The sequence below is a fragment of the Mus caroli genome, unplaced genomic scaffold (assembly GCF_978045245.1).
Source record: "Mus caroli unplaced genomic scaffold, Mus_caroli_1 scaffold_1, whole genome shotgun sequence".
Taxonomy (NCBI): Eukaryota; Metazoa; Chordata; class Mammalia; order Rodentia; family Muridae; genus Mus; species Mus caroli.
Window position 1 is genome coordinate 170052499 of NW_028227256.1, and position 17063 is coordinate 170069561.

General features: G+C 43.4%; 1 pseudogene; it reads left to right on the forward strand.

The window, feature by feature from the left end:
- The window catches only part of LOC147006269 (uncharacterized), a 3405-nt pseudogene extending 2283 nt beyond the window's left edge, over positions 1 to 1122 (forward strand).
- The last annotated feature ends 15941 nt before the right edge of the window (positions 1123 to 17063 follow it).

A 17063-nucleotide genomic window follows, 5' to 3' on the forward strand; every position in this document is an offset into this window, starting at 1 on the left:
CTCTTCTCCGAGAACCGGATGTAATTGGGAAGTTATATCTGCAAGGAGAGTACTACCTTATACAGGTATCTGACATTAAATGTAATCATTCTAGTGCTTCCTATCCAACAACTCTCTGAACAAGCCTCCACTCTCAGCCTTAGAATGAATTTCACACATCTTCAAATCTCAGAGAGTAGTGAAGCCAAGACCCAAAGACAAGGGTCAGGCATTCAGGATCTGAAGGACTTAGCCTACCTAATTCTTTAGGAAGAAGAAGAGCACCCAGGTAGGTGGCATCTAACCACAATTTTCCCTAGGAGGATAACCTGCAGAATCAGAGGGAGATTGGAAACCAGGGAGGCCAGGAACCTGAAGGAATACATAGGGGGAACAAATTGAACTTTGGGGGTTTATTTGTTTCATTCCATAGTCAAGATCTCTTCTGGTAGTAAGGCTACTTTATAATTTAAAACCCTCCTGTCAGGGATGGCCAGATGGCCATGAGAATGAATGGAAATCTGCAACTGATGGGGGTGAGGAGGTAGGGGGCATCTCCAGGAGGAGACAGAGATCTGGGATAAGGGAGGCACCCAAGAATCAGTGGAGGTGTCCTTAGTTATGAGTCACAGCACTGGGGATATGGGACATGAAGAGGCCACCTCCCGTAGCCAGGCAGGAACCCTAGTAGAAGAATACAGACACCAACCCACCCACAAAACTTTTGACCCAAAATTTATCCTGTCTACAAGAAATGCAGGGACAGGGCATGGAGCAGAAACTGAGGGAATGGCCAACCAATAACCGGCCCAACCAGAGACCCATCCCATGGGCAAGCACCAATCCCTGATACTATTAGTGAGACTCTGTTATGTTTGCAGACAGGAGTTTACCATGGTTGTCCCTGAGAGACTCCACCCAGCTGCTGACTCAGACAGATGCAGACAACCACAGCCAAACAGTGGATGGAGCTTAGGGACTCTTATGGAAGAATAGGAGGAAGGATTTCAGGCCCCAGAGAGGATGGAAACTCCACAGGAAGACCAACAGTCAACTAAGCTGGACCACTGGAGCTCTCAGAAACTGAACTACCAACATAAGAGCATACACAGGCTGGGCCTAGGCCTCCCTGCACATATGTAATAGATGTGCAGCTTGTTCTTCATGTGAGTCCTGAACAACCAGAATGGGGCTATCCCAAAAGCTGTTGCCTATACTTGGGATATGTTTTTCCAGCTGGGCTGCCTTGTCTGGACTCAGTGGGAAAGGATGCACCTAGCCTCACAGAGACTTGAAGTGCCAGGGTAGGGGAATACCAGGAGGACCCTCACCTGCTGAGAGGAAAAGGGGAGGGTGAGGTATGGGAAGGATTGTGGGAGGGGCAGTGAGTGGGATGTAAATTGAATAAGTACAATAAAAAATATTTTTTTTAAAGTAAAACCCTAGACTGGAGAGATGGCTCAGCAATTAAGAGCACCGACTGTTCTTCCAGAGATCCTGAGTTCCAATTCCCAACAACTACATGGTGACTCACATCCATCTGGAATGGGATCTGATGCCCTCTTCTGGTGTGTCTGAGGAGAGCAACAATGTACTCACATGCATCAAGTAAATAAATCTTTTTTTTAAAAAAAAAAGAAAAGAAAAAAGTAAAAGCCTCCTGTCTTAGCTTCCCAAATACCACCGTGTCTGGCTTACCATTCTTGGATGTTGAATGCATAGACACCTATTTCTTCAAACCTCAATTCTATTCACATAAAAGTTAGTAATGAGTTTCTCTAGCTGCATATGAATCAGAAGATGGCCTAGTCGGCCATCAGTGGAAAGAGAGGCCCATTGGTCATGCAAACTATATATGCTCAGTACAGGGGAATGCCAGGGCCAAGAAGGGGGAGTGGGTGGGTAGGGGAGTGGGTGGGGGAGCGTGTGGGGGACTTTTGAGATAGCATTTGGAAATGTAATTGAAATAAATACCCAATAAAAAAAAATACGGGAAAAAAAAGTTAGTAATGAGGTAACAGAAATCCCTCCATAGAAACACAGTGCCCCAGTAAATTTCTAGTCAAGCTTCCTGCCCCTCCCTGTTCCATGCCTCAGCACCTCTGGGGTTTTTTTGTTTGGTTGGTTGGTTTTTGTTTTTTGGTTTTTGTTTTTTAGTTTTTTTGGTTTTTTTTTGGTGTTTTGTTTTGTTTTTTCGGGAATCTTGTTCGGGGAGGGAGACTCCTAGTATCAAGGCCTTCAGTAAAGGTTTGTTTAACTCCTCACCAGTTCATGGACTTGGACAGCAAGGATGGACCAGGCAGACATCCCAGAGGTTCCCCACAGACTGTGTCTATCAGAGAAGACTTAACAAGCTCTAGAAGTGAGAGTAGTTTCTTGTCTAGTTTTGTTTGTTTGTTTGTTTGTTTGTTTTGGTTTTTTGCGGGTTTTTTCTTTTGTTTTGTTTTGTTTTCTTTTTTTTTTTTTTGACTGTGAAGAGCCAGCTTGACTACGGCAGCTCTCATACAGGAAAAGTATCGTCCATTATCGTCTTGGTAGGCAGACATGATGTTGGAGAAGGAGCTGAGAGCTCTACTTCTGGATCCAAAGGCAGCAGACAAAGAACTAGTTTGAGATTTTTGAGACCTCAAAGCCCACCTCTTCGTGACACACTTCTTTCAACAAATCCACAGCTATCCCAACAAAGCCACACCTCTTAATAGTGCTACTCCTTATGATGGACCAAGTGTTCAAACACGTGCAGTTGTAAGCTGCCCAATGTGGATGCTGGGAACCAAACTGTGGTGTTCTGGAAGAGCAGCAAGTGCTCTTAAACCAGGAGCCAGCTCTCTAGACCCTCTCTATAAAACGAAGTGGGAGAAATAGTTCCTAGCCCATTTTTATGAAGACAATAAAGAAAACCAAATCTGACCAGGCTAGTTGGTGCAAGCCCATTCATTATCTTAGCTATTCTGGAGGCTGGACAGAAGGATCCTGTGTTCAAGACCTGCCTAGGCTACAGAGTGCTTTCAAAGCCAGGATGAGCAACTTAGTGAAAGCTTGCCTCAAAATAAAAAATAAGAAGGAGCAGGGCACACATGTTCAGACATCACACACAATGACAAAGTGGGGCTGGGGATATAGATCAGTGGCAGAGTACTTGCATAACGCGTGCAAAGCCCTTAATTAAAATTCCAAAGGTGAGGAGGGATCGATTATGTCTATATACACTCGTTGTCTTAGTGGCTGAGAGCTGTCCTAAAAATGTTTATGTATGTGAGTGTTTTGCCTGCGTATACGTCTGTACACCTCATTTGTGGCCAGTATTTGAAGAAGTCAGAAGAACCCATCCCATCAAATACCCGAGAACTGGAGTTACAAATGGTTGCCAACCACCACGTGAATGCTAGAATCAAATCCAGGTCCTCTAGAAAAGCATCCAGTGCTCCAAACCTGAGTCATCTCTTCAACCCTCAAGTGTAGTGTTAAAGGAATACAACACAACCCTTAACATTAGAAATGAATACACACACAATGAAACAGTTTAGCTGGGGACACTATTGCAAGCCTACGCTCCCGACCACTTGGGACAGTGTGTCAAAAGGATGGATAAAGTCTAGGAATGCAAGACCAGTCTATAGGCCATAGAAAGACCCTGTCTCAAAAGCAGAGAGGTTAGTGGGGCTTGAAGATGTAGCCCCATGGCAGAGGTCATGAGGCCTTGGACTAGGTCATAAAACTACTTTAAAAATATTATTTATAAGAGCATAAAACATACACAATGTGAATATAATGAAATGTTTAAGGTTACATCTAACAAAAAATGTTCAAGTCAAGTTCACTGAAAGCTACTGAACACTAAGTAGAGCAATCAAGGAGGGTCTAAATCATTGAAGCAGTGCATGCTTTCACGGATTGCAAGACAACGCAATATTAAGATTTTAATTTTCAGCTGAGTGTGATGGTACACACTTGAAACCCCAGCATGTAGGAGGCCAAGGCAGGAGGATCACAGCAGGTCAAAGCCAGCCAGGGATTCATCTCAAAATTTTAGTGAGAGGCCTGAAGAAAGGCCTGGAGAGATGGCTCAGCGGTTTAGAGCACTGACAGCCCTTCCAGAGGTCCCGAGTTCTATTCCTACCAACCGCATTGTGGCTCACAACCATCTGGAATGGGATCCTGCCCTCTTTTGGTATGTCTGAAGACAGCTACATTATACTCATAAAATAAACAAATCTTTTTAAAAAAATATTAGAGAGAGATGAAAGAAGGAAAGACTTTCTCATTCTCCCCAACACAGATCTATAGATTAAGTTCAATGCCTGAGTTCCATTCCCAGTCCCCACATGGAGGCTCACAACTGCCTACAATTCCAGTTCCAGGGAATCTAAAAACACCTACATACATGTACAGAACCATGCAGACACACACAAATAACTTAAAACTAAAAATAAATTGTATACATAGCTGGCAAATATTTAAAAAAAAAAATAAGTATAAATGCCGGACAGTGGTGGCGCACGCCTTTAATCCCAGCACTTGGGAGGCAGAGGTAGGTGGATTTCTGAGTTTGAGGCCAGCCTGGTCTACAAAGTGAGCTCCAGGACATCCCCGGGCTATACAGAGAAACCATGTCTCGAAAAAACAAAAAAGGAAAAAAAGAGAAAAAGTATAAATAAAGCAGGGGGAGGGGGAAAGGAAAAAATTGACAAAGTGATTCTAAACACTACATAGAAATGCAAAGGACCAACACAATGTTGAAAAAGAATAAAGTGGACTAATAACATTTAATTAGGGCAATAGGGACGTAAGTACAAAGACAGACACGTTGAATGGAACACAATAGGAAGTCCCAAATACAGCTGGAGTATAACTTGGTGATAGACCAGCATGCATGAGGCTCTGGGCTTGGCCCCCAGCACCAGATACACAAGTGCATATGTATGCACGCACAGAGAAATTTCTAGAAGAAAACATGACATAAAAGGTGTGATAGACCATGCCTCTTATCTTCGCACTCTAAAGGCAGAGGCAGAGGATCATGTAAAGTTCTGCATCAGCCAGGCCTACATAGCAAAACCCTGTCTCAAAACAGCAACATCGAAGTAGGAATAAAAATCTTTGTGACTTTGAGATAAGCAAAAATTTCTTAGGTGGTGTCTTAGTTAGGGTTTTACTGCTGTGAACAGACACCATGGCCAAGCCAAGTCTTATAAAAAACATTTACTTGGGGCTGGCTTACAAGTTCAGAGGTTCAGTCCATTATCATCAAGGTGGGAGCATGGCAGTAACCAGGCAGGCATGGCGCAGGCAGAGCTGAAAGTTCTATGTCTTCATCCAAAGGCTGCTAGTGTTAGACTGACTCTCAGGCAACTAGGGTGAGGGTCTTAAGCCCACACCCACAGTGACACACCTACTCTAACCAGGTCACGCCTATTCCAACAAGGCCACACCTCCAAATGGTGCCATTTACTGGTCCAAGAATATACAAACCATCACAGGTGGGATGCCACGAACAAGGTGCATGAAAGAAAATGATAAATTAGAATTAAGAGTTTCCATTTTCAAGCTGCTCAATGGGGGCAACCCACCTTTAATCCTAGCACTAAGGAGGCAGAGGCAGGCAGATCTCTGAGTTCCAAGCCAGCCTGGTCTACAGATCGAGTTCCAGGGCAGCCAGGGCTTCACAGAGAAACCCTGTCTTGAAAAACAACAACAAAACTATTCTCAAGACACCTGTTTCGTTCTTTTGAAGCAGAATATCACCATGTATTTTTTTAAAAAGATTTATCTATTACCAACACAGTGTTCTGTCTGCATATATGCCTGCACACCAGAAAAGGGTGCCACATTGCATTATAGATGGTTGTAAGCCACCATGTGGTTGCTGGAATTTAACTCAGGAACTCTGAAAGAAGAATCAGTGCTCTCAACCTCTGAGCCATCTCTCCAACCCTCTTATTATGTTTTTTTTTAAAAGATTTATTTATTATATGCAAGTACACTGTAACTGTCTCAGACACCCTAGACACCCAGACATCAGCTCTCATTACAGATGATTGTGAGCTGCCATGTGGTTGCTGAGATTTGAACTCAGGACCTTTGGAAGAGCAGTCAGTGCTCTTAACCACTGAGCCATTTCTCCAGCCCTTATTATGTCTTCTTAACTGACCTAAAACTCCCCTTGTGGACCAAGTTGTCCTCAAACTCTTAGAGATCCGTCTGTCTTTGCCTCCTGAATGCTGGAATTGAGACACTTTGAGTTATGACCAACTGAAGACTAGGGAGAAAATGAGTGAAAATCATATATTTGATAAAGACCTTGTAACTGTGTTACTAAAAATAACTCTTAAAGACCAATGAAATGGCTCAGCAAGTAAGGGCAGTTAGTGTTTCTATTTCTGCGATAAAACACCGTGACTAATGTATCTTGGGGAGGAAAAAATTTATTACACTTCCACATCACTGTTCATCATCAAAAGAACTCAGGGTAGGAACTCAGACAGGGCAGGAACCTGGAGGCAGGAGCCGATGCACAGGCCATGGAGGAATGCTGCTTACTGGCTTGCCCCCCACGGCTTGCTCAGCCTGCTTTCTTAAAGAACCCAGGACCACCAGACAGAGTTGGCACCACCCACAATGGGCTGGGCCTTACCCCATCAATCACTTATTAAGAAAATGCCCTATCTTAGAAGTCCCATCTTAGTGAAGCATTTTCTTAATTGAGATTCCCTCCCCTCGAGTGACTTTAGCTTATGTCAAGTTGACATAAAACCATCCAGCACAGGAACTTACTGCAAAGCCTGATGCCTGAGTTTGATTTATGGAACCCACATGAGGGAAGGAGAAAACGAACTGCAAGTTGTCTGACCACATGTTCACCTAACACATGTGCATGTGCAAACATAGACATGTGTATATACCTACATACTAAAATAAATGTTTAAAGCTTTACACATTTTTAATGTCTCAAAACTCAAAATTCTCAAAACAGGAATGCAGTTCAGTTGGTACAGTACGAGTGAAGAGTTTAGCATGAGTTGACCCTGGGTTCTGTCCTTGATACCGAAAACACTGGGCATGGTTCTGTACACCTATAATCTCAGGACTGAGGAGAAAGAGGAGGGGGAGATACAGGAGGAGAAGAAGGAAGAGGAGGAAGAAGAGGAGATAGGAGAATCAAAAGTTCAATGACATCTTTGACTACATAAGAAGTTAGAGACCAATCTAGGCTACATGAGACCCTGTCTCAAAAAGAAAAGAAGAGAAAAGAAAAGAGAGGAGAGGAGAGGAGAGGAGAGGAGAGGAGAGGAGAGGAGAGGAGAGGAGAGGAGAGGAGAGGAGAGGAGAGGAGAGGAGAGAAGAGAAGAGAAGAGAAGAGAAGAGAAGAGAAGAGAAGAGAAGAGAAGAGAAGAGAAGAGAAGAGAAGAGAAGAGAAGAGAAGAGAAAGAAATCTATAAAAAATATTGCAAAGTAATAATATTTTTAATTGATGTTTTATTAAATATATGGGATAATAGAGTGACCTGTGGAGAAAATAAAGTTGGATTGCTACCTAAATTTTAACATCTAATGAAATACAGATAGTAGGGCTGCAGATAAGCTCACTGGTAGAACTCATACTTAGTATGCGTAAGGCTCTGAGTTTGGCCTCCAGTACTAAAGGACAAGAAACAATAAAACAGTAATGATCATTAGGATACGTAATGTTTCTTTCTTCCTGTTATAATTTTAGAGCAGAAAAGACTAAGACCCAAAATGCAAACATTTTCTTCATAAACTGGGACTGGTAACTCTCGCCCGTAAACCAGCTGCTCAGGAGGCTGAGGCAGGGAGATCTTAAGTACAAAGCTTACCTAGGTTACAAAGTCCCATCTAGACAACTTGGTAAGAGCTTGTCTCAAAATAAGAAGTAAAAATAGTACTGGATATCTAGTCCAGTGACAGAGCACTTGTCTTTCCTTGGTTTAATTCCTAACAACACAAAATGAACTAACTAAATTCGGCATGGCAAAAAGTTACTATCTATAATCCTGTGGCTCCTGCAACTTTGTAATTCTAAAGACCTTAGAATGAGTTAGAAAATTCCAAACAATCAAGCAGAGAAATAATATCTTTCACATTCTATCACTTTACCTAAGAAGTACAATTTAATAGTTGGATAATATCAAATATTAATAAAGTCTTCCTATCAAGGAAATGGGACATGAGCTTAGTGTGGATATAGATCTGCATGTTTTATATGACAAGGTGCATTGTTTAAAGACTAATTGATTTATGTATATGCTCTATTTGCATGTGTGCCTGAATAACAGAAGAGGGCACTAGATCCAATTGTAGCTGGTTTTGAGCCACCACCATGTGGAACTGGGAACTGAACTCAGGATTTCTAGAAAAGCAGCCAGTGCTCTTAACCACTGAGCTATCTCTCCAGCCCCTCCAATTCCATTTTTAGGAATACAGTATGCCTTAGTTATGGTTTTATTGCTGTCAAGAAACACCATGACCAAGTCAACCTTTATAAAGGAAACAATTTATTAATTGAGGCTGCCTTACACTTTCAGAGGTTCAGTCCATTATCATCATGTCAGGAAGCATGGCAGCCCATAGGCAGATGTGGTGTTGGAGAATCTACATCTTGTTCCAAAGGAAGCCAGAAGGAAACTGTCTTCCACAGGCAGTCAGAAGGAGGCTCTTTTCCACCCTGGGCAGAGCTTGCCCACTGGGCATCCTCAAAGCCCACCTACACAGTGACACACTTTTCTAAGAAGGCTACATGTATTCAAATAAGGCCACACCTGCTAATAGTGCCATTTCCCATGGGCCAAGCAGATTCAAACCACCACATTTTATTAACTAATCCTGTGATACACAAAATAGCACAATCAAGGATGTTTATTGCAGAAACAGGGGGAAATCTTATATGATAGATTGCAGAGCATGTACAGAATATATGTACACATAAAAGATGAACTGTATATCATACATTGCATTTGAAATTCCATCCACTGTACAAAAATAGGGCCGTTGTGCCAGAATGCTCTCCTCAAGATCCATAGAGTATGGATCTAACAAAAACCCCAACAGCAGGCATGAGAAGGCCCCTTTGAACTGTTGGTCAATTCAAAAGACTTCCAAAACATTATTGGCTATTTGCTGTTGCCCTCATATGTCCCTCAGAGGTGAAACTAAATTCCTATTGCTGAAGACGCAGGACTCAGAGGACCTGAGCTGGGTCGACCTGAAATCTCCTCCCTGAGGAATAGCTTTTATGTACAGGAAGATGTCATGCAAGCGTCCAAGAGAGGGAAGAAATCAACAGACCTACCCAGCCAAGATCCCTATGAACCACAATAATGACCAACGTGCCCCAATAACATAAGGGTGCAATAGTGGCACACATACCTTGGAGGAAATCAACAGCCCTCTAATTGGATTTAGGTCCTGATCAACAAGAGGAAGAACATGTCTGGTATTGTAAATATAGCCAACCATCCAGAACAAGAGAAATCACAGACCTTGAAAGAGAACCTAAAAGCCACTCTATCAAACCAACATAATCCCCAACTGTATCCTAAATATTTCCCCTTATGCCCACAGATAAATGTAGTTTTCACCCCTCATCAAATAAACTTCTGTTTACAACAGAGGGAGAGCATTACAAAAATCGCAACTGATCAAAATGCAAAGAAGAGACCGTGTGGTGCCCAGTCCCAGCTGACACACCTTCAACACAATAATGCATCTAAGACTTAGTGATCATTGCAAGAGAAGGGAAGAAAGATTGTAAGAGGCAAAGGAACAGAAAGTTTGCTAAGGTTATGCCACCTAGAAATGCTAAAGAGGTTGCATCCCTGAAATCTCATCAACATGGCTGCCTAAACAAGATCTGAACAATGATATCCATAGATGTGCTAACAAGCAAGGGGATGCTCAAGAGACTTCCCTCTAGACAAAGAACTACAGGCAACTAAGAAATGCTGAGAGCAAGAGACATGGTCTTCCCAGGGAAGAGCACACCAATTTGTTAAGCAATACCAAGTGGTCAGCCATGAAATAATATACATAAGGTAACATTATATGAACTGAGTAAGATGTATGTGTGTATCAACAATTAAAGAAACAGAGGCCACGAGCGGAGAGTGCTCGTGGGAGGGTTAGAGGAAGAAAGTTAAGGGAGGGAAGAATGTAACTATATAAAAACCCATTTTTAATGATGATTTTTAAATGTTTTAACCTCTCTTTTAGCCCACTACCCACCAGAGGTAGTGGAAAAGAAAGGATATGGGCGGGGTGGGGTTGGGGGGTTGCAGGGAGGAGGGAGGGAGGGAAGGAGAGGATCTGTTTAGAAAGGTTCTTTGGAGCAACTCTTGTCTGTGTTGTCTGGAAATCAGCAATTCAGTTCACAGGTCAGCAGCAGCAGCTCGTAAACACTTCACGGATACACCAGCAGTCCAGTTCAGTAGAGTCAGGATAGCAAACATGAGTCAGCAGCAGTGGCACTGCCTAGCAGAGACAGCCAGGCCTCAGCCTCAGCTTGAGTCGGCATCAGGGACCAACAGGAACACCAGAAGTTCTCAGCTGTGCCTCTCTCAAGGAAGTAAAGATCAGGGAATACTCGAGACCCACAAGTGTTGCACAGCTAGCTGTACCAACGAGCCAAACTCAGCCTCCGTCACTGTCTGCTGCGTGTCTTGTCTCAGCATGTATGTCTGTCTCAGTTGACATCACTCTGCCAATCAGCCGAGTCCACAGAAGCAACAAAAAAGTGTAACACACCACCAAAAGATTTTTTGATATATTTGTCTCTATGGAGTCCCAAGAAGTGTAACTCAACTACACAATATAAGGCAGACCAATATATATGTGCTGTTAAAAAAAAATCTTTTATCATGTGTCCTTTCACATATTTGTTTTAACAAAATATCCTTCCACCTATATCTATTTTAACTATACGTTCTTTTATAAATCTGTCTTATTCTTTCATCTGTATCCACTTTAGCTAGACATTTCTTCACCCGTTTGCCCCCAACACCATCTAACCAACTTTCTAAAAAAAAACAAAAAACAAAAAAAACCCTTAAGTTTCTACTTCATGCTACCATTGAGCTACATCCCAACTATTTTTTTAAATGTTTATTTTAGTCCTTATGTGTATGTCAGTGAGTGTATCTTTGGGGGGGTGTGTGAGTGAGTGTGTGTGTGTGTGTGTGCGCGCTCGCACTCGCCTGTGAAGGCCAGAATGGAACATTGGCTCCCTCAGAGCTGGATTACAGGTGTTGGTGATGTACAACCTGATGTGGGTGATGGGATCCAGACTTCAGTCCTCATGACAGTGCAGTAAGGGCTCTGGGCCACTGAACAACCTCTCCAGCCTTTCCTTTTGTAAATGTGGATTTTGAGATAGGGTCTTGTTAAATTGAGCAAGCTGCCTTGAACTTACTCTGCAACTCAGGCAGGCATTAAATTTGTACTCCTCTTGCCTCAGCCATCTGCGTAGCTAGAACTAGACCTATGCCATTAGGCCAGCCTGGAACTTCCTGTGTAGACCAGGCTGGCTTCATAGGCATAGAGATTCTGTCTCTGCCTCTGCCTCTGCCTCTGCCTCTGCCTCTGCCTCTGCCTCTGCCTCTGCCTCTGCCTCTGCCTCTGCCTCTGCCTCTGCCTCTGCCTCTGCCTCTGCCTCTGCCTCTGCCTCTGACCCTGACCCTGACCCTGATCCTGACCCTGACATGACCCTGACCCTGCCTCTTAAGTACTAGGACTAAAAAGATGCTAAACTTCTTCTAAATGACTGAAACAAAACTTTCAGCAAGCCTAGGACACATAGAAGAAATAGCAATATCCATAAATGCATCAACTTCAAATCACAAGAAAATTTTGAATTAAAAACAAATTTCCTGGGTTTTTTTTTCTTGCAAATTGGCAATATAAGAAAAGGATGACTGTATCTGTAGGATGAGCATGTAGAGGAATATGAACTTTCACCCATGGTTCAAAATAGAAGACAGATAAGCTGGCTGACAGCTCGGGCCTATGATCCTAGCACCTGGGAGGCAGAGGCAAGAAGCAACACTGAACATTTGAAGCTGTCCAGTGCTTCCTAGCGTGACCCTGACTCAGAAATAAAATAAAATAAAATAAAATAAAATACTGTACTTTTTGAGGAACAATTGTCAGTACCTATCAAACTATTAAATGTGGGTTCAGGAAGGAGGTTCAGTGGGTAAAATTGCCAGTTGTAAGATGAGCCCAATACTTTGAGTTCAGTCCCCAGAAACCATGTAAAAAGCTGGATGTGGTGGCCTAAATCTGTCATCCCAGAACTCTGCAGCAAGAGGAGGCAGAGACAAAGAACAGCCTGGAAGCTCCCAGGCCAGGTAACATGCAGTGTGCACAAAGCGGCAGAAATAAGACAGAGTCTGCCTCAGCAAAGGTAGCAGCCAAGGTGTCCTCTGACCCCACAAATGTGCCGTGGCATGTGCAGACCTGCACACATGCACACACACTTCAACAACAGATTTAAAGACCTCAAATATACATGCTCGTTACATTGCTTTCTAGGAATCTACTTTCGAAAATGTGCAGAGTCCGTTGTGGTGGCGCACACCTTTAGTCCCAGCACTTGAGAGGCAGAGGCAGACGGATCTCTGAGTTTGAAGTCAGCCTGGTCTACAGGCAAGTTCCACGATGGCCAGGGCTACACAGAGAAACCTTATCTTGAAAAAAACAAAAAATAAAAAATGCATACAATTGCTTAACTGTGTGCATGGATAATCTGCTCCTCAGCAGGAAATAGTTTAAGGGATTACAATACATGCCCCATGTATGGGCTGTAAAAGTGGTGTTAGTCTCTGTGTAAGGTGTTATAGAATGTGTTTATAATATATCCCTAGAAGAAAACTAAACAGTGGCGTGTGTCTGTTAGTTTCTTTTCTTATTGCTCTGACTGACAGGAGCAACAGGTTTTAAGCCAGGGTTTAAGAAAGGATGCAATCCTGTGGGAGGATGAGGAGGCTGACCACACTGTCTAAAAGTCAGAAAACACGGAGAAACAACTGGTATCCCTATGGTATAATGGTGGTCTCTCCTGAAACTGAAGTTGTAAATAATTGTGAGCTGTCATGTGGGTACCGGCAATCAAACCTGGGTCATCTGGAAGAACAGTGTTTTTAACTGCTGAGCCATCTCTCCAGGCCATAAAGATAAATTTATTTTATAATATTAAATTAGTGCTCCAAGGTTTACAAATACTTGTAAAATACAGTCTGAAAGAACCATCTCAAAATGGCTAACAAGAGTTACTTTAGGGGACAGGCCTGGTGGCCTATGCCTTTAATGCAAGCACTTAGGAGGCAGAGGCGGGCAGATCTCTGTGAGTTCAAGGCCAGCCTGGTCTACACAATGAGTTCCAGGATGTCCAGAGCTACAGAGAGAGACTCTCTTTCAAAAAAACAGGAGAGAGAAGAGAGAGAGAATTACTTTGGGGAGGCAACAAGATGGCTCACGAGGTAAGGAACTTATTGCCAAGCCTGAAAACCTGAGTTTGATCCCCAGAACTTATGTGGTGGAAGGTGAGAACCCACTCCACAAATGTCTCCTCATACACACACACACAAACACACACATACACACACACACACACATACAAACACATACATGCACACACAAACACACACACACAAACACACACACACTCACACACACAAACACAAGAACACACACACAAACACACACAAACACAAAAACACACACAAACACACACAAACACAAAAACACACACAAACACACACAATGGCATGTGCATGTTTACACAAGCATGCACACACATGCATGCAGTTCAGGGGTGGACTGTTTGATTTGGAAGTTTGTTGAAACTCCACATACTTAAGCACTCTTTGAATGGTGTGGAATAGACATGTGTGACTTTGTCAATTTTTAAAAATGATTTAAAAACAAACAAACAAACAAGCAAGTAGCTTGTAGATCCCAGTGAAGTGGAAAAAAAAAAACAAGACACAGCTCAGGAGGAAATAACTTGTGAAAGCCCCATCTGAAGAAAGAAACAAACCCATCCTCTCCAGGTGGGTAGCAGCAAGCAGATGCTGAGCCAACTCAACAGTGGTAAGCACTGGGCCATAAGAGCATTAATGACCCTGCTACAGATGCCGTTTTGTTGAACACTGTCGTGCACCAGCATGGGGACATATATGCTATCCCTGGTAAGGAAAGAACTGCTCAGAGACTTTAAAACATCTATCCCAGGTCACATAGACATCCACATGAGAGAGTAATAAATCTCCATGTGGACAGGGCAACCACAGAGAGACGCTTACACAGAGAAGGACCACAGTGGAGTGGGGTCTGCCTTGGTGCTATTGGAAGAACACGCTGCATCTCAGAAGGTTGTGGAGATGAAGGATGAGTAAGACTTACACAGATGAAGGTCAGAGCACAGATGCTACCGGGTAAGGACTGATGAAGGAACCAGGCTAGCGTACACACTGAAGTAGGACATATGCTGTGTCTTAGTGACGGTTTCCACTGCTGTGAAGAGACACCATGACCAAGGCAACTCTTATACAGAAAGCATACATGTGGAAAGCACGGCCGCCTGCAGGCAGACATGATGCTGGAGGAGATGAGGGGTGTACGTCTAGATCTTCAGGAAGCAGAAGAAAGAGGAGACTGGAATTCCACCCTGGTTAGAAGCTCCACCTGCACAAGATAAACTTCCTCTAACAGGACCACACCGACTCCAATAAGGCCTCGCCTCCTAATAGCGCCACTCCCTGTGGGCCAAGCATTCACACACCTCGTAGGTCTATGGGGTGGGGGAGGGGGACATTCGTATTCAAACCACCACACGGAGGCACATGTTGGAGAGTGCTGAGCTTAGGAGAACTGCCAGACCATAAAATACAGGAATGGGCCAAGCAGTGGTGGTGCACGCCTTTAATCCCAGCACTCAGGAGGCAGAGGCAGGAGGACTTCTGAGTTCGAGGCCAGCCTGGTCTACAAAGTGAGTTCCAGGATAACCAGGGCTACACAGAGAAACCCTGTCTCGAAAAGACAAAAGACAAAAAACAAAACAAAAAAAAAACCAAAAACAAAAAAAACTTCATTCCTTGTTAAAGAATGTGAGTTTTATTCTAGAAATAATGGGGAGCCATGAAAAAGACCTGGATACAGAAGTGTCCTGGTTAGATTTGCATTGTGATTGGGTAAATCTGATATCAGACTACACGGTGGACTGGAGAAGAGAGATCCGGGAGGTAAGCGGGGCATCTAAGCAACTGCAGAACTCCTTGAAAAGAAAACAGAGGTACTGATGGTCATGCGGGAGTGTTCAGCCTCATTTAGGAGATAAAATGGTAGCCTCTGATGGCAAGCCGACGACAGGCTTCAGGGGGGAGGAAAGAGAAGGAAGGGGTGATAGCCAGGGCAATGGAATGGTGGTTGCCCACTGTCAGCCCCGCTGGGCCATGTCAGGAGAGGTGTGGGGAGCAGAAGATAAGATAGCCTCTTTAGGGTATGTTGGAGGTCTCTGGAATGAGCTCCAGTAAAGAGCCCCAGCTTTTCAGCTACAAACCCAAGAAGCAAATGTCCTAGACTGCTCCATAGAAGGAGCCTCAGACATTGCTTGTCTGTCCTCTTGCTGCTGTCTCTACTGCCACCACGCCCATCACAACCCCCATCTGACCTCTCCCGCCATACCTGTGCACAAAGTTACCACAACCTATCGATTTACCATTTAAAGAGCTTTCCTAAACCTGTTTTCCTTTCCCCATTGCTGCAGGCCAAATACAAAACTTTATGCAATTAGCTTTGCAGCAGCTGCCTAAAACTGCACCCTACCTAGGTCTAACCCCTATGGTGTGTGTGTGTGTCTGTGTGTGTGTTACATATCACAATGTATCTCTATATTTAACTATATACAAGCTCTGTGTGCATGATATATATGATATATCATATATATTATATATATACGTATATACACATATACACACACACATATAGATATGGGGTTGGAAGCGAGATCTGGTTGGTTGGCTTAGTTACTTTTCTATTGCTGGAAGAGACACCACGACCAAATAACTTATAAAAGAACATATTTAATTGCGGGCTTGCTTACAGTTTCAGACAGTAGAGTCCATGACCAGCATGGCAGTGCACGGCAGTAGGCAGGCAGTCATGGCGCTGAGAGATTACATCTGATCCACAAACAAAGGCTGAGCTGAGAAAGCCAACTGGAATGGCATAAGCTTTTTGACACCTCAAAGCCCACCCCCAGTGCACATCTCCAACAAGGTCACACATTCTCCAGCAAGGTCACATCCCCTAATCCTTCCCAAACAGTTTCACCAACTAGGGACCAAGCATTCAAACATATGAGCTTATGGGGACTGCTCTCATTTAAACCATCATACTTGCTGTGTATCACAGGCTGGCCTTAAACTCAAACCCAAGATCCTTTTGAGTACCTGGCCTATAGGAGTGTATCCGTATGCTTGCCCCCAAAGTGACACTTTTAAAAAAAAGATTTATTTGTTTTATGTATACAAGTACACTGTCACTCTCTTCAGACACACTAGAAGAGGGCATCAGATCCCATTACAGATGGTTGTGAGCCACCATGTGGTTGGTAGAAATTGAACTCAGGGCCTCTGGAAGAGCAGTCAGTGCCTTGAACTGCAGAGTCATCTCTCCCACCCTCAAAGTGACATTTAAAAAAAGATTTTAATTTATTTTTAATTATGTGTGTATGTACACATAAATGTAGTGCCTTTAGAGGCCAGAATAGGGCGTCAAATCCCCTGGGCAGCTGTGAGCCTAGATGCTGGGAACAGACTTTGGGTCCTCTGCAAGAGCCGTGTACAGTATTAACTGCTGGACTGTCTTTCCAGACCCTTAAAGTGACATTTTTAACATAAAAAAATGATGGTGACACCTATACCCTATTACTGATTTCCTGTCAGTGTGTAGCAAGGACTGAACACTATCTGCCTTACCTGACCACTATCCATCCCTCTCCCACCTGGTGGTTTGGTTCCAGTAATAGCAAACTGGTTAGGAAAAAAAAAAAAAAAAAACAGGGCTGATGA